The sequence below is a fragment of the Protopterus annectens genome, chromosome 14.part0 (assembly GCF_019279795.1).
Source record: "Protopterus annectens isolate FY-2018-M chromosome 14.part0, PAN1.0, whole genome shotgun sequence".
Taxonomy (NCBI): domain Eukaryota; kingdom Metazoa; phylum Chordata; order Ceratodontiformes; family Protopteridae; genus Protopterus; species Protopterus annectens.
The window spans coordinates 265154947-265174659 of NC_056748.1; positions in this window are offsets into that span (position 1 = coordinate 265154947).

Here is a 19713-nt window from a genome sequence, read left to right on the forward strand (position 1 = left end):
GCAACTCCGAGGTCTCTCAAGTTCAGTGATATATTTAGACAAATACATGGCAAAAGGGGCATTCTATTCAATAAGGAAATGGAGAATTAAGACTTCTTTCAATCTTGAGGAGATATCTTTGGAAATTAAGTTAGTCAGTTAGGATTCAAACTACTAAAGAGGCATTATGGTAAAAAAAAAAACTAAAGAATTGTCAACAAGTGTATGTTAGATCTCTTTCAACAATGTCTGATTGGGAACATGTGTCACTTATTCAGTATGACATGGAAATGTATTGTTTACCAAAATGAACTTGTTTGTTTGTTCTTCTTTCGGCTTTTCCCGGTTAGGGGTCGCCACAGAGGAACTCCAGTTTGCTAATGATTGGCAGTAGATTTTACAGTGCTGAAGTGCCAGCCCAACACCCAACCTTCAACGAAGGCATGCCCATTCACGCATGTCTTTCGAACACCACTTGACCATGGGGAGGACATGCAGACTCCACACAGAAGGCGATCCATCCGAGAATCGAACGGGAAAACCTCTTGCTGTGAGGTGACAATGCTACTGCTGCACCACCGTGGCTTATATTTACTAAAATGAACTAAAATGAACTATACTATATTTTTTCATATTTAATTTGAGACCATTGCCATTGCACCAATTGTTAACATGGCCTAACTCAAGCTGCAGCAAGTGTGAGTCATTGGATCGAATGGCAAATAAACCAGGAGTGTTGGCCTGAAGGCCTGAGAGGTAGATGAAGAATAGGTGAGGGCCTAACACTGAGCTCTGTGGTATACCACTGTAATTTTTTTTGCCTTCAGAAGTGTTGTCTGCAAGTCTAAACATAGCAACTTCTTCAGCTATATTCATTTTACTATCCACTGCACAAGTTATGGACTTTTATTTAGATAGGCATAACTGTTAAGGTCTTCTCCTCCCATGTACAAGGTACAAATTTGATTCTTACTTCCAGTCAGTGCCTATATGGGGTCTGCATGTTCACCCTGGGTCTCTCTGGAGTTCCTCCCAAAAACATGCTAAGTGCTTCCACCTCAAACACTCCCAAGAATGTAGTTATGGGGAGCAGCACAGACTCTAGACAGTGCTCCATGGGGGGGAAGAGTTGTATATACCAACATCTTTAGGCATCACCTGTGGTGCATAGTATCCTCAATGGAGAACACAGATCACAAACTGCATGCTGTGTTAGGGCTAGACACTTCATGGTGTAAAAATTGGCTCTAGGTGATTCGGACATGTTAACTAATGTCACCAAATGGGTATGGATATGTGTGATAAGTGGGTTGAGGACCAGCCTACTCTGACCTACACTAGAGGCCCATGCTATTGGTGGAAGGGGTGTATGTGCCCCTATTGGCTAGTTTGTGCCTGCCATAAAACCCAGCAACCCTAGGTCAATAATTACTTGCCAGCCGGCATCCAGTTGCCCCAGCTTGGGTTACTTGGCATAGTTCTGTTGAGAGAAAGCTGGAAGTAAAACTAATCAACCTGCCAATCATGAACTAAGAATTGGTAAACTGAATGTAAGTTCACTGACAAGATGCAACTTTGAAGTGGATGACATGATGGCAAGAAGGAGGCTGGTATCCAGGACACAGGTTCAAAGAGCAGTGCAGCAAAGCCATGTGGCTTTGGTCCAAAGTTTAGTACATAGGAGAAGTGCAAACTAGAAATGGTGTGGAATTGTGGTAAGAGAGATGCTTCAGGAGACAGTGGGGGAAGTCATCAGAATTAGTGACAGAATCATGGCATTCAGACTCCATTGTAAGCATAGGGCAGTATTCCTAATCTCAGCCTATGCCCCACAGCAGGGATGTGATAGTGAAGAAATATGAATTCATTCAGACAGTAGTTGTAGGACCTTCTACGGCAAGCAGGAAAACATGAATTGATGTTTACAATGGGTGACCTGAATGCACATATTGGGACAGACAGAACAGGAGATGAGGACCGCCTGCGTCCACATGGATAGGACAACAGGAATAGAGAAGGAGAGGCCAGTCTAGATTTCTCTCTGGAAAATGGCTTGGTGGTGGCTAGCACATGGTTCAGTAAGAGAAACAGTCACAAGATCACATACAAGAATGGCCAACAAGCAACTCAGGTAGACTTATTCCCAGTAAGGAAAGGGTACTGGGGTAGAATCAGAGATCGCAAAGTCATCCTCAGTGAAACAGTCATCCCACAGCATAAACCCCTTGTTTCCACAATCAACTGCAAGCAGTGGTCAGAGAAGGCACTGTGATCAACAAAGACAAGAACCAAGACCTGGAAGTTAACTAGAGAGAAAACACAAGAGTTTATGGAATTACTCAGGCTCTAGCACCTCATGAGGAAGAGGAAATAGGAAGAGTTGAAGAAGAATGGCAGCACCTCAAAACAGCATGTGTGAGACTGTAGAGCAGGTAGGTAGCTGAGCCAGGTATGCAAATAAGGTACAGAAAGAAAGCTGGTGATGCAGTGCAGAAGTCCAGGAAGTCATCAAAAGAAAGAAGTGCAGGAAAACGTGGGAGATAGAAAAGACAGACCACACTAAGAAGGAATACCGGTTGGGTAACAAAGAGGCTAAGAGGTAATACCCATCTATAAATTTTGAGTCAAGCTGAAAAGTATATTTGACAAAGATCTAATGATCATCACACATTAGTCTGAAAGATGTTAACGCTTGTCTATTAAAATCATTGGCTTAACATAAGGGTTTGGGCTTGTGTAGATAACTATTGCTGCCCTTGTAGATAACTGTTATTTCTCTCTATCTGTTTGCTAATGTTAGTAACAGTCACCTGATTTGTCATTTTTTTCCTAAATCTGTATATCAAAAACTGTAAAACACATACAATGTTATGTGTTGGTTAATATTAATAATAATACTAATACCAATACTACTAGTACTACTACTACTAATAATAATAATAACAGTATTAACAACAATATAATGTTGATTAAAACACATATACCATTTTCAAAAATGTGTAGTGTTGTTAAATACCTAAACAAATACTTGTAAAAATTCAGCAGACCCCCCCATTTCATTACAAAAAGTATCCTCTAATATGAAAAAAATGACTCTTAATATTCTCCCAGAATTTAAAAGTGCATGCTGCATTTCTCTTCCGGTGATGTAATGCTAAATTGGCAATACTCAGAGTCATGTCTGCCTGCACAGCTTTTCCACTAAACTGCTGAAAATATGGACACAGGAAAGAAAGAGAGAGATTTAATATGGAGTAATATTTATACAAAAGAGAAAGCAAAACTAATCAATATAAAAATTTAGCACCAAATCTATTTGAAGAGAAATACAGGCAATGGCATCTAGATATGGAAAAGTTCATAATACAAAAAAATAAGAAAACAAAGGGGAAAGTAAAAAGAGGGTTTTATAGATGAGAAGTTAAAGAAATAGAAACTGAAATCATGTATTACCTGCAAAGTGAAGGATTTAGCATAGAAAGTCCTATTCAGGTGACGTCACAGCATGAAGGAACAATGAGTCCACAAATTAAGGAGAAACAGGTGGAACAGGAAGCATCTGATCATTTGTAACTTGAAGATGCACTGGAGCCTTCAGTAGGTAACCAGTACAAAAGTTCAGATGGAGTTGTACAGCAAAGGAAGGAGTAGAAAACAGTGGCAACTTTGATGCAGTCAATGTTTTTGAGTGACAGTCTGGTGAGTCCCCATATGGAAGAGGAATAGATGATACACTATGCAACTGAAGAGAATATTTCACAGGAAGATATTCTGGAACTTTCTGTTGAATGCCCACAGGAAAAAAAAGAACAATAACAAATAATTAACCCTCGGTTTAGAAGAAAATGATATAAAGGAAAAGCTGCTTGATTTAATAGAGATGGATAGACATGTTATGATTGATGAAAGAGATTATAGAAAGTCAAGACCCAAAATTTCAGACGTCTGATAAAACAGATGAACATACCAATCAAAACAATTAACAGAAACTGATGTGATACAACAGAAGTAAACAGGATACATTACTGTGCAACTAAGTTAATAACACATAAAGGCTTACCACAAAAAAGCAGAGCAATAAGGGAAATGAAGGGAATAAATCAAATGCCATCATGGAAGCACTGAATAGAGAAACGTATAAAACAATTAAGGCAATAAGTATTAGTGTTAGAAGTGTATAGAAGAGAGAACAGATCTGTTAGGTCAGATGTCATTTAAATGTACAAAATACAGTATTATGATTGCATAAGTCTAGAAAGGCGGCCATATTAAAGCAGGATTCACAGTTTGCATAACCACGGCTAAAGAGGTCTGTAGAAACTTACAGGGTTTTGGTATTATTAGGAAATACTTTATACACAGTTATGCAGACAGTCATCACAGTGCAGTCTTCAGAAGGGAGGACAGACACTTGGCTATGAGTGCAGATGTCAGGTCAAATATCCAGCATTTTGAAATATTAATTAGACTATTTAGGAAGAAAAAAATATGAATGTGGAGGACTGTTTCAGTTTATAAGCACTGTTACTGGAAACAGTATTCAGATATTGTTGACATCTACCTTCACTGTACATAATAAAACATTTTTAAATGAAATACAGCATGTGCAGGATTTATTCTGAAAAGTACAAGAAGATTTGGCCCATAAAGGAGAAACTGGCATTTGATCAGCACAGTTCTGGGAAATGTATAGATAATTCATTCCAGTCTCATTCCAGTAAGTGTAACAGCTCCTACTATATATGGACATTTCATCAGTTACATGCTGTTTTAGACTTCAGTAACAAGATTTTATGGAAAAATAAAAATGCTACAGAATGCACACTAGTGCACGTAGATGACACTTGTAAAAATTTGTATGCAGTAGACTGTGCAAATGTACATAATTTTAATCATTGGTTACAGGAACATGCATCTTTATATGTTAAAGGTAAAATAATTTCCAGTTCAGCTGCCACAGGTGAAGTGCTCAGAAAGACAAACTGGGAATGGCCATTAAGAAAAAAGGCAACAGCATGTATTTACCATTCTGTAAGCACATGTTGTGTAGGGTATGCCAGAAATGACAGTGAAGTTAAATTGCAGACTAAAGGGTTTAAAGTTACAGATTTGGCAAATTAATTTTCATGTTATTGTTTTATCAGACATTGGTAAGACCTTTGAATTACAGCAGCAAAGTGGTGCAATGCATAAATAATATCTTGATATGTTTTGCTAGTTTACAGAATGTAAAATTTAAAGTTAATGCTACATTTTAAAAGTGATAGTACAGTCAAAAGTTCAGATCCCATGCAAGAAAAGAATGCATCATAAATGTTATGTCATTAATGCCACATACTTCTATAATGGGCAGACAAGTAAAGTTCCAAAATCAGATCAGTTCAACTCTAGATGCTTTATAGGTTCATAGGTTCATAGGTTTATACTAGGCTAACTGCCCTAGGGCATTTATAAGCCTAGCCCAAAGTTATGTGGCCTATGCTGCCCCTTATGTTAGAAATACTGTGCCCATTAGTTTGTTGTGTCTCTGTCCAGTAGTGACACAGAGATGATTCCAGGGGTAAACCTACGATCTCCCATCCACCGGTCAAGATTTCTCTTGAACAGAGCCAGCGAGGTGCTCTGCCTCACATGGACTGGGATTTTATTCCACAGCATGGGGAGTCTCTGGGTGATAAATCTATCCCTCCAGCACGTCCTATTTATATCCGTGCTAAGATTTAAGTCTCTTGCTCTAGTGGTTTTGGTGGATTTGGATTTTTTGAGGTGGAGCATGTCCATTAATTCCGGGTTGGTCATGGCCTTTAATGTCAGGCACAGGTCGCCTCTGAGCAGACGGTATGCAACTGAATAGAGTTGGAGTTTCTTCAGTCTGGCAGCATATGACAGGTTTTGGAGTCCCTTTATCCTTTTGGTGAGGAACTTTTGGGGTCTCTCCAATTGCTGCAGGTGTCGGGTGAGATACATCCCGAATGGGGCATTGTATTCGATCATTGGTCTGATAAGTGAAGAGTACAGGGGAACAATGACCTCACTTGATCTGGATGTGAATCCCTTCATGATCAGGTGGGCAATGTAGAAGGTCTTTCGAACCACTTTAGCAACGTGAGCATCAAACGAGAGGCCACTGTCAACCTGGGTCCCCAGGTCCCTGATAACCTCTTCTGTGCTTAGTTGGTTGCCACCTATATGGTAGCTTGGGGTTACCTTGTTTTTCCCGAAGGGTATGACTATACACTTTTTGCGTTTAACTTCAGGCCATGGCTCTGGCACCAGCTATCAGTTTCCGTGAGACCCCTCTGAAGGATGTCTGTGTCCGATGTACTATCCACTATGGCACCCAGTTTGCAGTCATCCGCAAACTTTGTCAGCCATAGTCCTCCTATGTTTGCCTGTACTTCTGAGAAGTAGATGCCGAACAATAGGGGGCCAAGGACTGAGCCCTGTGGGACTCCACTTGTAACCGGCTTGGAGTCTGACATGGTTCCAGCAACTCTAACCCTGTGGGTTCTGTCCTTTAGCCAGTTTGCAACCCATCTTGTGACATATGGGTTTACATTTAAGCTGGTAAGTTTCTCTATAATACCCGAGTGGGGTATTGTGTCGAAAGCTTTTGCAAGGTCAAGGTAGGCTGTATGGACTGCCTTTCCCTCATCAATGGCCTTGGTGACAGTTTCAAAGAAGTCGACCAAGTTCAAAAGGCAAGATCTGCCCTTGACAAAGCCAAACTGGGTTGTGTCCAAGGTCTGCAAGTCCCCTATGTCCTTGTTTATGAGTTCCATTATGATCCTCTCCATAGCTTTGCAGACCAGGCTTGTTAAGCTTATGGGGCGGTAATTACCAGGGTCCATAGAGGCACCACCTTTGTGGAGTGGGACCACAGTTGCCGTACGCCACTCCTTGGGCACATATCCTGTGGTGAGGCTAAGATTAAACAGCTGCCTTATGTGCGGGTTTAGTTCTTCATTGAGTTCATGTAGCACACAGCCGGGGACCCCATCCGGTCCCATTGATGCTGTGTTTTTAGCTTTAGAGAGAGCAGCTTTCACCTGCACATTTGAGATATCTGGGAGGCTACTCTCTGTTGGGATAGTTATCTCTCCTTTTGGGGGGGAGAGGGGGGTGAAGTTTGCGCTGAACCTGTCTGCCAGTATGTTGGCAATGTCTGTGGGTTCAGTGATTTTTGTATCATTTTGGACTAATTCTGAGCATATCTGGGAGTTTCCACCCAGGTTTCTGACATAGCTGAAGAAGACCTTATGATTGTCTTTTGAATCTATGGCAATTTTTCTCTCAAAGTTGTTTTATCAGACATTGGTAATTTATGAAGAAACTTCACATGCTTGTATAAAAGACAGACAAGTAAAGTTCCAGAATCAAATCAGTTCAACTCTAGTAATAAATGTGTATATGTAAACAGTTCAAAACTGTATATATTTCATGCAGAATTTGCAATTTAGCAAGCACACAAGAGGCACAGACTTACTTAACTGAGTTATCAGATTACAGGCTAGCTCAGTGAGCTGAATTAAAGACAGTACTGTATGCCATAAAACAGTATGGTAAAGATCAGTTTAATATTATTAGTGACAGTTTTATGCAGTAACAGTTCTTACTATTTTAGCCAATAAAATTGTAGGCTGTAATGATAAATCCTTGCAGCATTCAGTAGCACTGAAAAAATTAAATGACGTCAGCTAAAGGAACGGCTATGTTAAGACAGGGGTAGAGACTTACACACTGAAGAGTAAATTATGACCTGAGGGTCTCACAGTAAGGGTAGAAAGTTCAACAGTTAAGATTAATTTTATAAAGGTGCAGAAATGCAAAAAATGTTAAAATATTAATACAGTGTCAGATTACTACTTTAGTTTCATTTGAGGTTATGACAGGGGAAAACAATACCACTGAGTTTTCTGTTTTTATTTAACAATGAATTTACAGCCTTTCCATTTCATTGTAGCACATTATCCATTCAGTTACAGACGTGCAAGAATGTATTTTTATTAACCTTGGTTTAGTTCACTATAGTACATTATCAATTTGATTACAGACTTGCAAGAATTTATTAGCAGCATATGTTTACTTCATGCAGAAAAATCCAAATAAAGTCAGGGCAACAAGCATTGCTAGCAGAGTGCAAGAGTGGAAAGGTAAGAAACTGAAAGTATTATCAACAAGGGTAGTGGCCTAAGGTCAGTCCTACTATGGGGGGCCCAAAGATGATGAAAGATGGGAGCAGGTTGCAAGTAAGCTTAGATTGAAAAAAAAAATAATGGTTACAAGAAAATGCAAGAGAAAGAGAGGCATCACTTTACAATTCTCAATAAATAAATAAATACAATTCTTTTTTCATGAGATAAAATCTAGAAATTATACCTGTGATTTTTTAAATTCTTTTTCCCCATGATTTCTTTTTTTTTTTAAATTTTATTGCATAGATGTAGCCCCTCAGCTGGCACCGTGCCTCCACCCACCTACCACCACAACTCTTCCTCCATTTTCTGGCTTCCTGGACGTAATAATATTTCAAATTAGGTATCAGGAAAATATTTCATTACTGCAAATTAAAAATAAAACAATAAATATATTTATATTTTAATAAGGCATGTTAAAACTTGAATAAACTATTGGATTTCTGGATTATCATAGATCCAAAATCTCCTATAGTTCCTCTCTTGGTGTCTGCTTAACTCACTCAGGCACAGTATAAGAGGCATGTTTGATGAAACACTGAAGTCCTGTGTCTAAATGGTACTTCCTCTGATAGATGCACTCTGGCTTATCAGTAATCATGTTCTCAGAATCCCGATGTACAGCCCAGATGTCCTGAACATGGGTAAGAGCCAGTGGCACATTTCCCTCTTGTCTCCCCCCAGTGTTTCTTTTTTTTCCTCAGTTTTTCCTGTCACCCCCCCATTTCCACATTCAGTGTATACTTTACTCTCCTTCATCCAATGCCAAACAATTCATACCATAAATACTCTGCTTGCATATTATTTTCTCCATGGAAATGTTATACCATATGATGTTATGACAGTGTTTTACTGACTGAATTATTGTATCGTACATTTATGACTATATTAATTAATGACACATATTATCCTGGCTTATATATCTCTGCATGCTTCCTCTTACATTTACCACTGTTGGCATTGATATTGATTAAAATTTCTTTTTTATTGCATTTCCAGCCTTATGAGTCTGACAATGGTCTAGGTAGATCAGTAATCTACCTAGGCTAACAAACATTAAATAAATACAATAAATAAAATAAATAAACTGTATTTGTAAATTAAGTGTTCTACACACTCCAATGTCTTTGGGAGGTGCTGCAGGGAACACCAAACAGCCATGTTACTGCAAAGCAGGCTTATTCTGAAGCATGAAACCTGGTAAAATCTTGTAACTCATCCATTCTCCATCTCTCCTGCCATGCCCATTGTCTTTAGATGAGAGGTTATCCTAGACAAATGAGTCAGCGGAGCTGTGCTTAATAGTTGTGGGAAGAATGAGAACCAGAAAGAGCATGAACAATTTCTAATCTCCATTATACATTCTCATCTCATATTACCTGTCTGTTCCTTCTTGGTTTACAGTAATCTCTTGCCCATGCATTGAATGATTGGAGTTCCTTACCCAGTTAATTCCCATACTTTGGTAAAGCAATGTTTTTCCATAACCCCACATAAAACTGTTGAACTTCCTGAGAATTATCAGAAATAATAGCACTAATAATCTCAGGTCTCTCCTGTGGCATTGCTCACACACCACCTCACGTAAAACTATTTCTGAAAGTTTATTTTTGTTTATTCAATTATTTGTTAAACTTAGTAGGAAGACTGACACTGCAAGCCATACAAGTGGCATAAAGCTGCAGCTGTTAATAATACTAGACTAGCCGCTGGTTTAGTGCATAACAGGAAGTGTTGACCGCCCCATAAATGAGACTTGTAACTACCAGGAAGAAAGTCTACTGGTTGGAAATGCCTTGTACTTTACTGTAGCATTTCTCAGGCAAATTATTGGCCCATATAAGGCTTATGACCCTATCATAGCCTAGTGTGGGGCCTGATATAGTATTCAGAGACCTTGGCACATTGGTTGGAAATTATTTTTCTTATGACTGTCATGTTGCATCAGTTGTCAGGAAATCCTTCTATTTAGGAAAAGTGATTGCTAAAAGTATCTCACCCATGCAGAAAGATGTTATTTTCCCCTTAGACCAAGTATAGAGTACAATGCCCCCTTTGGTGTATATCTGTCTAGCCACATTATACAGCTAGAAAGATAACAGCAGTTATTATAGGCCTAATGACCCTTAGCTACTGAACTGGGTTTGAATCCCTTTCTCAATACTCAGTTTCATATTAACTCTTATGAGACCTGTCTTGCATTCTAATCTATCGGAGAACAACCATCGTTGAGCTCTTACATCTCTGCAAGACAAGCAGCTCCACAAACAGTATCTCCACCAACATATAAACAAAACATACTGGAGGGACAAATGTATTGCCTGATGTTTACACCAACTCTTGAATACACTGTCCTTATATGTTAGATAGAGTGACAGCCTGCTGATTGGATTGATAGCTACAATTTCATGCCTGATCTGTGCTGCTTTGCACATCATGTTAAATCATGCAGGTGGGTATTGGAAAGATGCAAATGTTTTATTTTTGACTTACTTGCCTTTTAATTCTTATGATCCTATGAGCAGTGCCTTTTAAGACATATATAGACAAAAAGATCCAATATCAAGTATTGGTCATGGGGTATAATTGTTTTTATTTTCCAGAAAGGTTACTTGACAGTTCCCAAATATTATAAGTTAATCACTTTACTGGATCATTCATTTAAAATGTTTGCATCAATACTATTATCAGAGTTGAAAAATCAAACTGCACAATTAAAATTATATCATGTTTAGCTCGCATAGCCTCTAAATGTATATACATCAACATACAGAAAAATATGCATTATTTATCAACATACAGAGAAATATGCATTATTTAGATGACAAAAAATGTATGCAAAATCAGTAGATTTGGGGTCAACTTTTAATGTGTCTATAGTAATAAAATATAAAAAAAAAATGGAAGAAAAATGGAGTAGCATAATAACAGCATTATATACCTCAATCTGGACAAAAGTATCTATGAAGGGGCAATTGACTCAGACATTTAAGAGAAATAAAGGAAAAGTAAAGATGTTTATTGACTCCCATGTCTTTTTAAAAATTTACAAAGATATCCCAAGAGTGGGTTAAATTATAAGAAACAATGTGATGTGCTAATGTCTTACTGATCTTTGCAACTAAACAGGAAATGCTGACATAGCAAATAACATGCTTGGATCAATATTTCACAGAATTAGAACTTCCAATAAATGTTGCAAAGACAAAACTAATAGTGTACAGTATGACCAAAAACAAGTTTTGAAAGTTTATTTATGAGGCAAAGTAATAAAAAATGTAAATATTTAACTTATGTAGGAATTACTTTTCCAATAATGGCTTGTAGAGGAGAAATAAAAGTAATTTATCAAAGGTTAACCAGACAAAATTTGTAAAGTATTGTGGAGAACAGATTAATATATATTGGTGGTATTCAGTAATAGCATTAATAACTTCTATGAAAGTGAAAATCTATTCCATACCTGAGTGTGGAACAGAGAACTTGTATGAAAGCATGTCCTGGAGACACAATCCTGTTTATAAAATAATTAAGAAAACTGTCGTTCATCTTTCTCTATGATGAACAGGCGGGGTAGTTCATTCATATGCTTTATTACATGAAAACACATCAGGGTGGGCAAATATTCTTCATGACTCCAATCCGATTATAACCATTGGATGTCTGCATCCTTACCACTTCTCCTTTTCATAATGGATTGAGTGGATTGCTGGTCTTATCATAATAGGACTTCTGGGCTAAACACTTCTTCAATAGATTGGCTTTCACTGACCTGTTGTTCTTGACACATGGAACCAACAATTTGCTACTGATTGATAATGTGGTTCTGGTTTGTCTCAACAGAAGTCTCTGAGCAGGTGAACCAAGATGTTTTTCATGAGGAACTTTTCTGAGATTCAAAAGATTCAAGAAAACATCACTATTGTCCTGTTTCAACTTCTCTAGTAATTGTTTCACACTTTGAACTGCACGTTCTGCTAAACCATTTTACTGTGAATAGTTTGGGCTACTCGTAACATGAGTAAAGTCACATTCTTCAGCAAATCTTTTGAACTGTTAGCTTGTAAACTGTGTGCCATTGTCAGACATAACTCTGTGGACTCGACCATGGTAGTTCGGGAATCTGGTTTAGCTGAAGTGGTTCTTTCTGTTGATGCAACTTAGTACTATTACATACAGAACAAGATGATAGCACTCTTTCAATATCTTGTGATATAGAAGGCCAAAATACTAGTCCTCTCACCCTTCTTTTGGTAGAGTCTGTTCCTGGGTGGCCCCGATGCAAAATGGTAATGTACTGTTGTTGCAAGGACTTTGGAACAAAAACTTTAAGAACTTTCATAATGATACCATTGTCAGACAGAATCTCATCTATGTAAGGAAAATATGGTTGCACTTCTTGAGGTAAACTAGATTGCTTTGATGGCCATCCTTGTTTGATAAAGTGGTTTAGCTTCTGTAGAACTGGATCTGTGGCTGTATAACTTCTAAGCTCATAAAGGCATGTAGAAGAAAAATTTCTCACTTCAATGACTTCAAAATCAAGATGCTCATTCTCATGTTGTTCATTGGTATTTCTGGGTGATCTGGATAATGTATCAGCAAGATAAAGAAGTTTTCCTTTCAGGTAGACAAGATTGAAATTGTACTTTTGCAATTTCAACATCATGCACTGCAATCTGGCAGGAGCTGTATGCATAGGCTTTCTCAAAATAGTAACTAGAGGTTGGTGGTCTGTTTTGATCTGGATAGGTCTACTATAAGTATAATCATGGAACTTCGAATATGCAAACACAATTGCCAAGAGTTTTTTCTCTATCTGAGCATACTGCATTTCAGCGTGGGTTAGAGTTCGGGATGCACAGACAACAGGTTGACCCACTTGAAGAATAACTGCACCTAGACAAAATCTTGAAGTATCATAGGAAAGAATAACTGACTTGTGGACATTGTAGTATCTGAGAGTTGGTGGACTGGCAATTCTCTGTTTTAGGACATCAAATGCTCTCTGGTGTTGCTCTGACTATGACCAGGATAGATCTTTGCATGTTGGCTCTCAAAATAGTGCTGAAAGTTGGCTTAAGTGTGGAATGAACTTGCCTAGGTAATTAACCATGCCAAGAAATCATTGCAAGGCTTGAACATTGTCTGGTGCTGGCATCTCAAGAATAGCTGTTTGCTTGGAAGGGTCTGTTCGTAAGCCTGAACTGGTAAATAAATGACTAACATAAGTGAAATGACCAACATAAGTGACTTCTCATAGCCTGAGTTTGCACTTCTGAAGATTGAGCCTAAAATTCACTTCATGAGCTCTTTCCAGAACCTTTTTCTGGATGGTGCAGTGGTGCAGTGGTAGCATTGTTGCCTCACAGCAAAAGGTTCTCTGATTTGATTATTGACTGGAGTGCCTTCTGTGTGGAGTCTGCATCTCTTCCCTGCAATCATGTTTGTTTTCTCTGGGTATTCTGGTTTCCTCCCATGTTACAAAGACATGTGTCTGGAACATTTCTCTCCGGGGCTCCGCTGAAAAATTGGCTTCATTCTAAGTTGGACATTCCCAGTAAACAAATGTTAAATAAATAAAACTTTCCTGAGGTTACTGTCATGCTCAGCTTCACCATTACCTCCTACAACTATATCATCTACTATAATAGCACACGGACACCTAGAAAAATTTTCTCCATTGCACGCTGAAATACTTCAATTGCAGAATTTATCCCAAATGGCATCCTCAAAAATGTGTACCTTCCAAACGTAGTACTGAAAATGGTTAGCAATGAAGATTTGAGGTCAAACAAAATTTGCAAGACAGAAAAAACAGTGGCATTTGGCATAAGATCAGTGACTTTGACTGTATGCATTGGACGATGAGGTCTTTTCAGTGCCTTGTTCAAATCTCGTGTATCAGTACATATTCTGATCTCATCTGAGCTTTTCTTATGAGCTACCGCCATGGAGGATACCCATTCAGTAGATTCATCAACTAGACAAATCAGACCTTGTTGCACCATTTTATCTAGCTCAGCTTTGACTCTGTCCTGCATGGCTACTGGAACTTTCCAGACTGGCCTGACAACTGGGCTGACATCTGGGTCTAACTTCATGGAGTACACAACTGGAAGCTTGTCTGGTTTGTCTTCGAAGAGATCAGCATAGGTAGAGAAAATATACTGGATGAAATTAGAATAGTGGTCTTTTAAACTAACATGGTGGACTTCCATATTAAATGAAAGCAGTCTCATTTTCAAACTGTCTCTGAGCCCCAAAAATGACTGGATGTGCATCTTGACCACATAAAATAACAAGTCATAGCTTCTCCCAGCAGACTAACATGAAAGCACTACTGAGCCTTCAGTTTGAATTCCTTCACCACCATAAGCAACAAGCTTCACACACTTTGCCAAATCAAGCTTCTCACCAGCACATACTCTAGCAAATGTTTCAGCAGACATAACATTGCACTTTGAATCTGTTTCAACTTTGAGCTGTATCGGTTTTCCATTTATGTGAACAGTACAAAATACTTCATTCTTTGCCCATACATCTACTGCACTGACTGTTTCTCTAAGCACCGACACACCATCAACATGAAAAGTACGGTCACAGCTTTCTAATTGAGGAACTTGTTTCTTGAAATGTTCCCTTTTAATAAAAGAATGTGTGCCTATTAATTTATAAAACCTTTTGAAATGACTCCACTTATTGCATTTGTGGCATTGTTGACCAAAAGGTAAGCATTTTTCCCTTTGAGATTCATCATTTTTACCACAATTATGACAGTTGGCAATGAAAGTGGTTGGGGTCCATTCTTTGAGTTTGCTGACTCACTCTTGTGCTTCACTGAGGCTGTGCGCACTCTGGAACTTGCTAGAAAGCTCTGGGTTTTACCAGTGAGTGCTGCAGGGGTTACAATTGTTGCCATGTGCTTGGGCCTGTTTCTTAACCATGTGCTACATACTATCAGCATGGGCTTTAGAAGTTACTGGAAGCTTGCATTTCTCATTTGTAAGCATATTTGTGTGCTTTTCTGTGAGCTCATATATCTTACAAATCTCAGTGTCCTTATTTCAAAGTTAACTCACTGTCACAAAGCAAAATCTTTCTCACAGCATCATCTTTAATACCACATACACGTTTGTCTTGTATCAACTCATCCCTTAAATCACAAAATGTGCACATTTTAGCTTTGTTTCTCAAATCAGTTACTGTATATATGCTGCAAACGTTTCACCAGGCTTTTGATCCCTTGTGTAAAATAAGTGCCTTTCCATTGTAATATTTGTTTGGGGATAATACATTTCTCTAAATTTAGATTTTAAGCACTTGGGGGTCTTCCATTGACTCAGCTGGTATAACAATATGATGGTTTCCCGCTCTCCTGCAAATACAGCAGGTGCATACACAAATGAATATTCCATTTCAATGGCTTCTGACCCAGCTAAATCAAGCAGAATAAATGCCTTTATATAATCATCTTTATCAGAAAATGCAGCCTATATGAAACACTCTCCAATCATCTGCAATATAATATCAAAGACAACTGGACCTGGTTTTCGAAATCTGTCTGCTGTGCCAACAAATTATGCACAAACACACTGAAAAATATGCCCCTTGAAATTATATACAAACAAGCTCACACAGCAGCTTGTAATAACATTCAAATGCACAATAAACTCTTTGAAATACTATACATTATGAAATATGCTCAGAAATGGCTGTATTTTGTCAAATAACTGTACTGTAATACAGTACAAACATGTGGACACTTCATACACTCCTGCTATCTCAAATAACTTTAATTAATACAAAAAAGAATGTGCTGAGTGAAAAATCTAGTCTTTTTTATTTCATTTGTTTTATGCAATTTGGACTTTATTTCAAACATTTTTTGTAGTAATTCAAATATTTCTAGCAATATGTCACAGTATTGGACATTTCATTTGCTTAAAATATTGTTTAGAACATTCTATATGCCTTGTTTCATATTTTGTGGCTAAGAAATAATTTGAGCAAGTTTTAGCATCTGAAATTTATTTCTGACCTGTTTTGCGAGTTATACATGCAAGTAGGGATGATCCACTTCTCTATATTCCTCCAATCTTAACTGAATGCTGGTAAGTCTTGAATCTGGAGAAACTGGATCCCATTTCTGACACCATGTCACTCATCTCTCTACTATAGATGACGAACAGGCGGGGTAGTTCATTCATATGCTTTATTACATGAAAACACATCAGGATGGATAGTAGCATTACAAAATATAAATGAACTGATTAAGAGACAGACTATATAGACATACTGTACATGTTTACATCTCAACAGCTTGCTACAAAATGGCAGTCAGGCTCATACATGTTCAGTATTTATACACTTGTGCAAGCCCCTAGACAGCTTCTTAAAGACATGCACACACACTGATCTACAAAAACTATGCAAAGTATTTTTATTCCAGAATACATTTTTAATAAATAAATAAAATAAATTCAGGACTTGTTCAGATGTAATTGTGGAGATGCCAGGAATGTGTTTGCAGACAGGTTAGGTGAGTTGAAAAAACTGGGTTGAAGTTAGAGCTAAATTAATTAATTTATTTTATTTGTCATTTGTTAACTGGGTTAGTCCAACTAATCCAGTGGCTCATTTTCAGTGGAGACCCAAGGAGAAAAGCTCCAGACAGTTATTACAAAGTTACAAAAAAGAAAAACATCTGACAATTAAGTTTTATGCAAGCATTACCATAATGTGCTTTACATAAGAACATTAGAAATTTACAAAAGGCCTGAGAATGAAGTTTACATAAACATTACAATAATGTGGATAACATGCATAAAAATGTTGTCACAAAATACATTGGTGATACCTTCTGGCTCAAAAATAGTAGCAGAACCAGAGTTGTGGTAATATATGAATGCAAGTCAATCCATTCATATATCAGCAACAGAAACAACTTTAATAAAATAAAAAAAAAAACATTTTAAGTTCCTTCATACAGGCTCAGTCAGAATTTGTTGGATCAAACAAACAGATCAATTTAAATAAACAAAAACAGAGCATGAGCAGTAATCAAAAATGCACACAATAAATGTAAAAATGTTACATAAAAATTACATAAGAAAATAATTTACCTTAAATCAATCAAAATGCTATTAAAAATCTTATATCAACATTGACAATCATAAAATTTGTTAAAAGTGTACAAATTTAAAATTCAAAATTAATATGGATAATCACAACTTTGCAGCTTTAAAGGCAAAAAATAAATAAATAATTGGTAATGCAAACTGTATCATTAATTCCAGGGTGTTTATTTGTCTCTACTATAGATGACGAACAGGCGGGGTAGTTCATTCATATGCTTTATTACATGAAAACACATCAGGATGGATAGCAGCATTACAACATATAAATGAACTGATTAAGAGACAGACTATATAGACATACTGTACATGTTTACATCTCAACAGCTTGCTACAAAATGGCAGCTGCCATTTTAATTCACAGCTTTCCAATTTTTTTTCCATAACCACCATATGGTTTCTTTCCACTTTTTCCAGTACTATAAAATAAAACATTTTAACATCTGTACATTGAATGACATGTCTGTATAATGCACTAGTATTGTCCTTTTTATGAATATCATATTTGTGCTCATAAATGCACTTTCTTAAAGTCCTCTCAGTCTTTCCAACATAGTAAGCTGGACATGCAGCTCATTTCACTAAGTACACTATACCTGCAGTACCACAATTAAAACTTCCCATAATATTAAGCATTCAAAATGTTTCAAGATTTAAGTCAGATATAAATGAAATAAATTTATATACTGATTCAAGAACCACACCTTTAGGTGCCATTCTTTATCTTATTTATTTGCCTAAATATGTTTTATGTTCAAAAAAATGTTTTAAATTATTGGCCTTTTTATATACAAATCTTGGCCTAGGACAAAACAAAACAAATCAATAATGTCAGTGAAATATTGAAACATTGCAGGGCTTTTCAACAGATTGACAAGCCAAATGTCTACAAAATAAAAATATAAAGCAAAACAAAAAAAAACAGAAAAAAAAAAACAAGCAAACAAATAAATTTAGCAGTGCACGTGCTTTGAGACATAACCTTGCAGCATGTACATTTAAACAAGTGCCTTTTGTGGAGTGGGGGGCTGTGGACCCTATATCTCCTGCTACTTAAATATACCAACTCATAGACTGCATAATACCAAGGAAAGGGCATATTCCCCAGCCCTAGCATTATAGTAGTCTCATACCAAAGTCAGTTACCTTTCCTAACAATCAAATTAAGCAGGCAGAAAACCGTATTTACCCAGATCCATATATACATGTGTGTGTGTGCATGCATGTACGTGCATGCTTGCATGTTTGTGTGTGTCTACTGCCACATTGTTACTGTCAGGAACAAACAGATGTTCAGCAAGGAAGACTATATATATTACACAGATTGGCACCAGAACAGGACAGTATACTTCTTCTGCAAGGGGAAGAACAAAAAATACTATTGTGGGAGAGCAGTATCACTGATCAGCTCAGAGCAACACTGGAACACCACAATGTTTCAGTGTCTTTGCGTTTTCTGCTAGTGGATCAGCACAGCATTTCTTAATTTTTCCACCCTCTAGGATACATGAATATTTGAAAACACCTGCCCACCATCACAAGGTAGGCACTTCTGCAACCTTTGGCTTGCATGACACTGTCCTCTGTTGATTATCAAGTAAAATTTGCGGGGAGGTAATCCATGTACCCTCTGCAGTTGGCTGAAGCAAGTGTGCCTCCAAGGTGTCAGGAAACCTACTCAGAATAAGTGGTAATGTCAGTGTGGTACAAAAACAGCATGCAGACAAGACTAATAATGTGAAACACATTAGCAGACTACATAACCCATGCTAACTAGGTGTCCTACTGCAAGAGACATTTAGCTTTACCAAGCATAAGCAGGGGGACAGTAGCTGCCTGCTCCTAACTAGAGATGCAAATCATTGGGATTTGTCCATGAGTACATTGTAGCTGAAATGAAGCACCTTTTCAATGGATCCCCCATTCTTCACTAATTGTACCTCATATATGGGGTTGTCATCACTGAATCAAACTGTGCTCCTTGCCCAGTGGTATATGCCTCCATGTGCAAATGGGATGCAGAAGTTCATTGTGCTGCATTAATATCATAGCAGGCTGCTCCTGAACCTCTGACCCATGGTGATGATCATAGACTTAGGGTCAAAACAGACAGGTGCATGGAAGGTGACACTCCCCTTGCCAAAACATAAAACATGCCTCTTTCATTTCACTTAAAACTTTTGGCATATATTGCAGTATGTCAGCTGTTCACCATCTTTGATCATTATCCATTTGACACTGAAGCTTCTGTTCCTACTCACACTGGCACTTCTGCCTGTTGCATAAATGCCACTGGTCTTTTGTAAGCCAAAGATAACTGCATGTCCAGAGGTACAGCCTGCATAAAAAGGGATTTTGTGAAACAAACATTGATAGCTGCAAGAAAAGGGCCTACTGCTGAT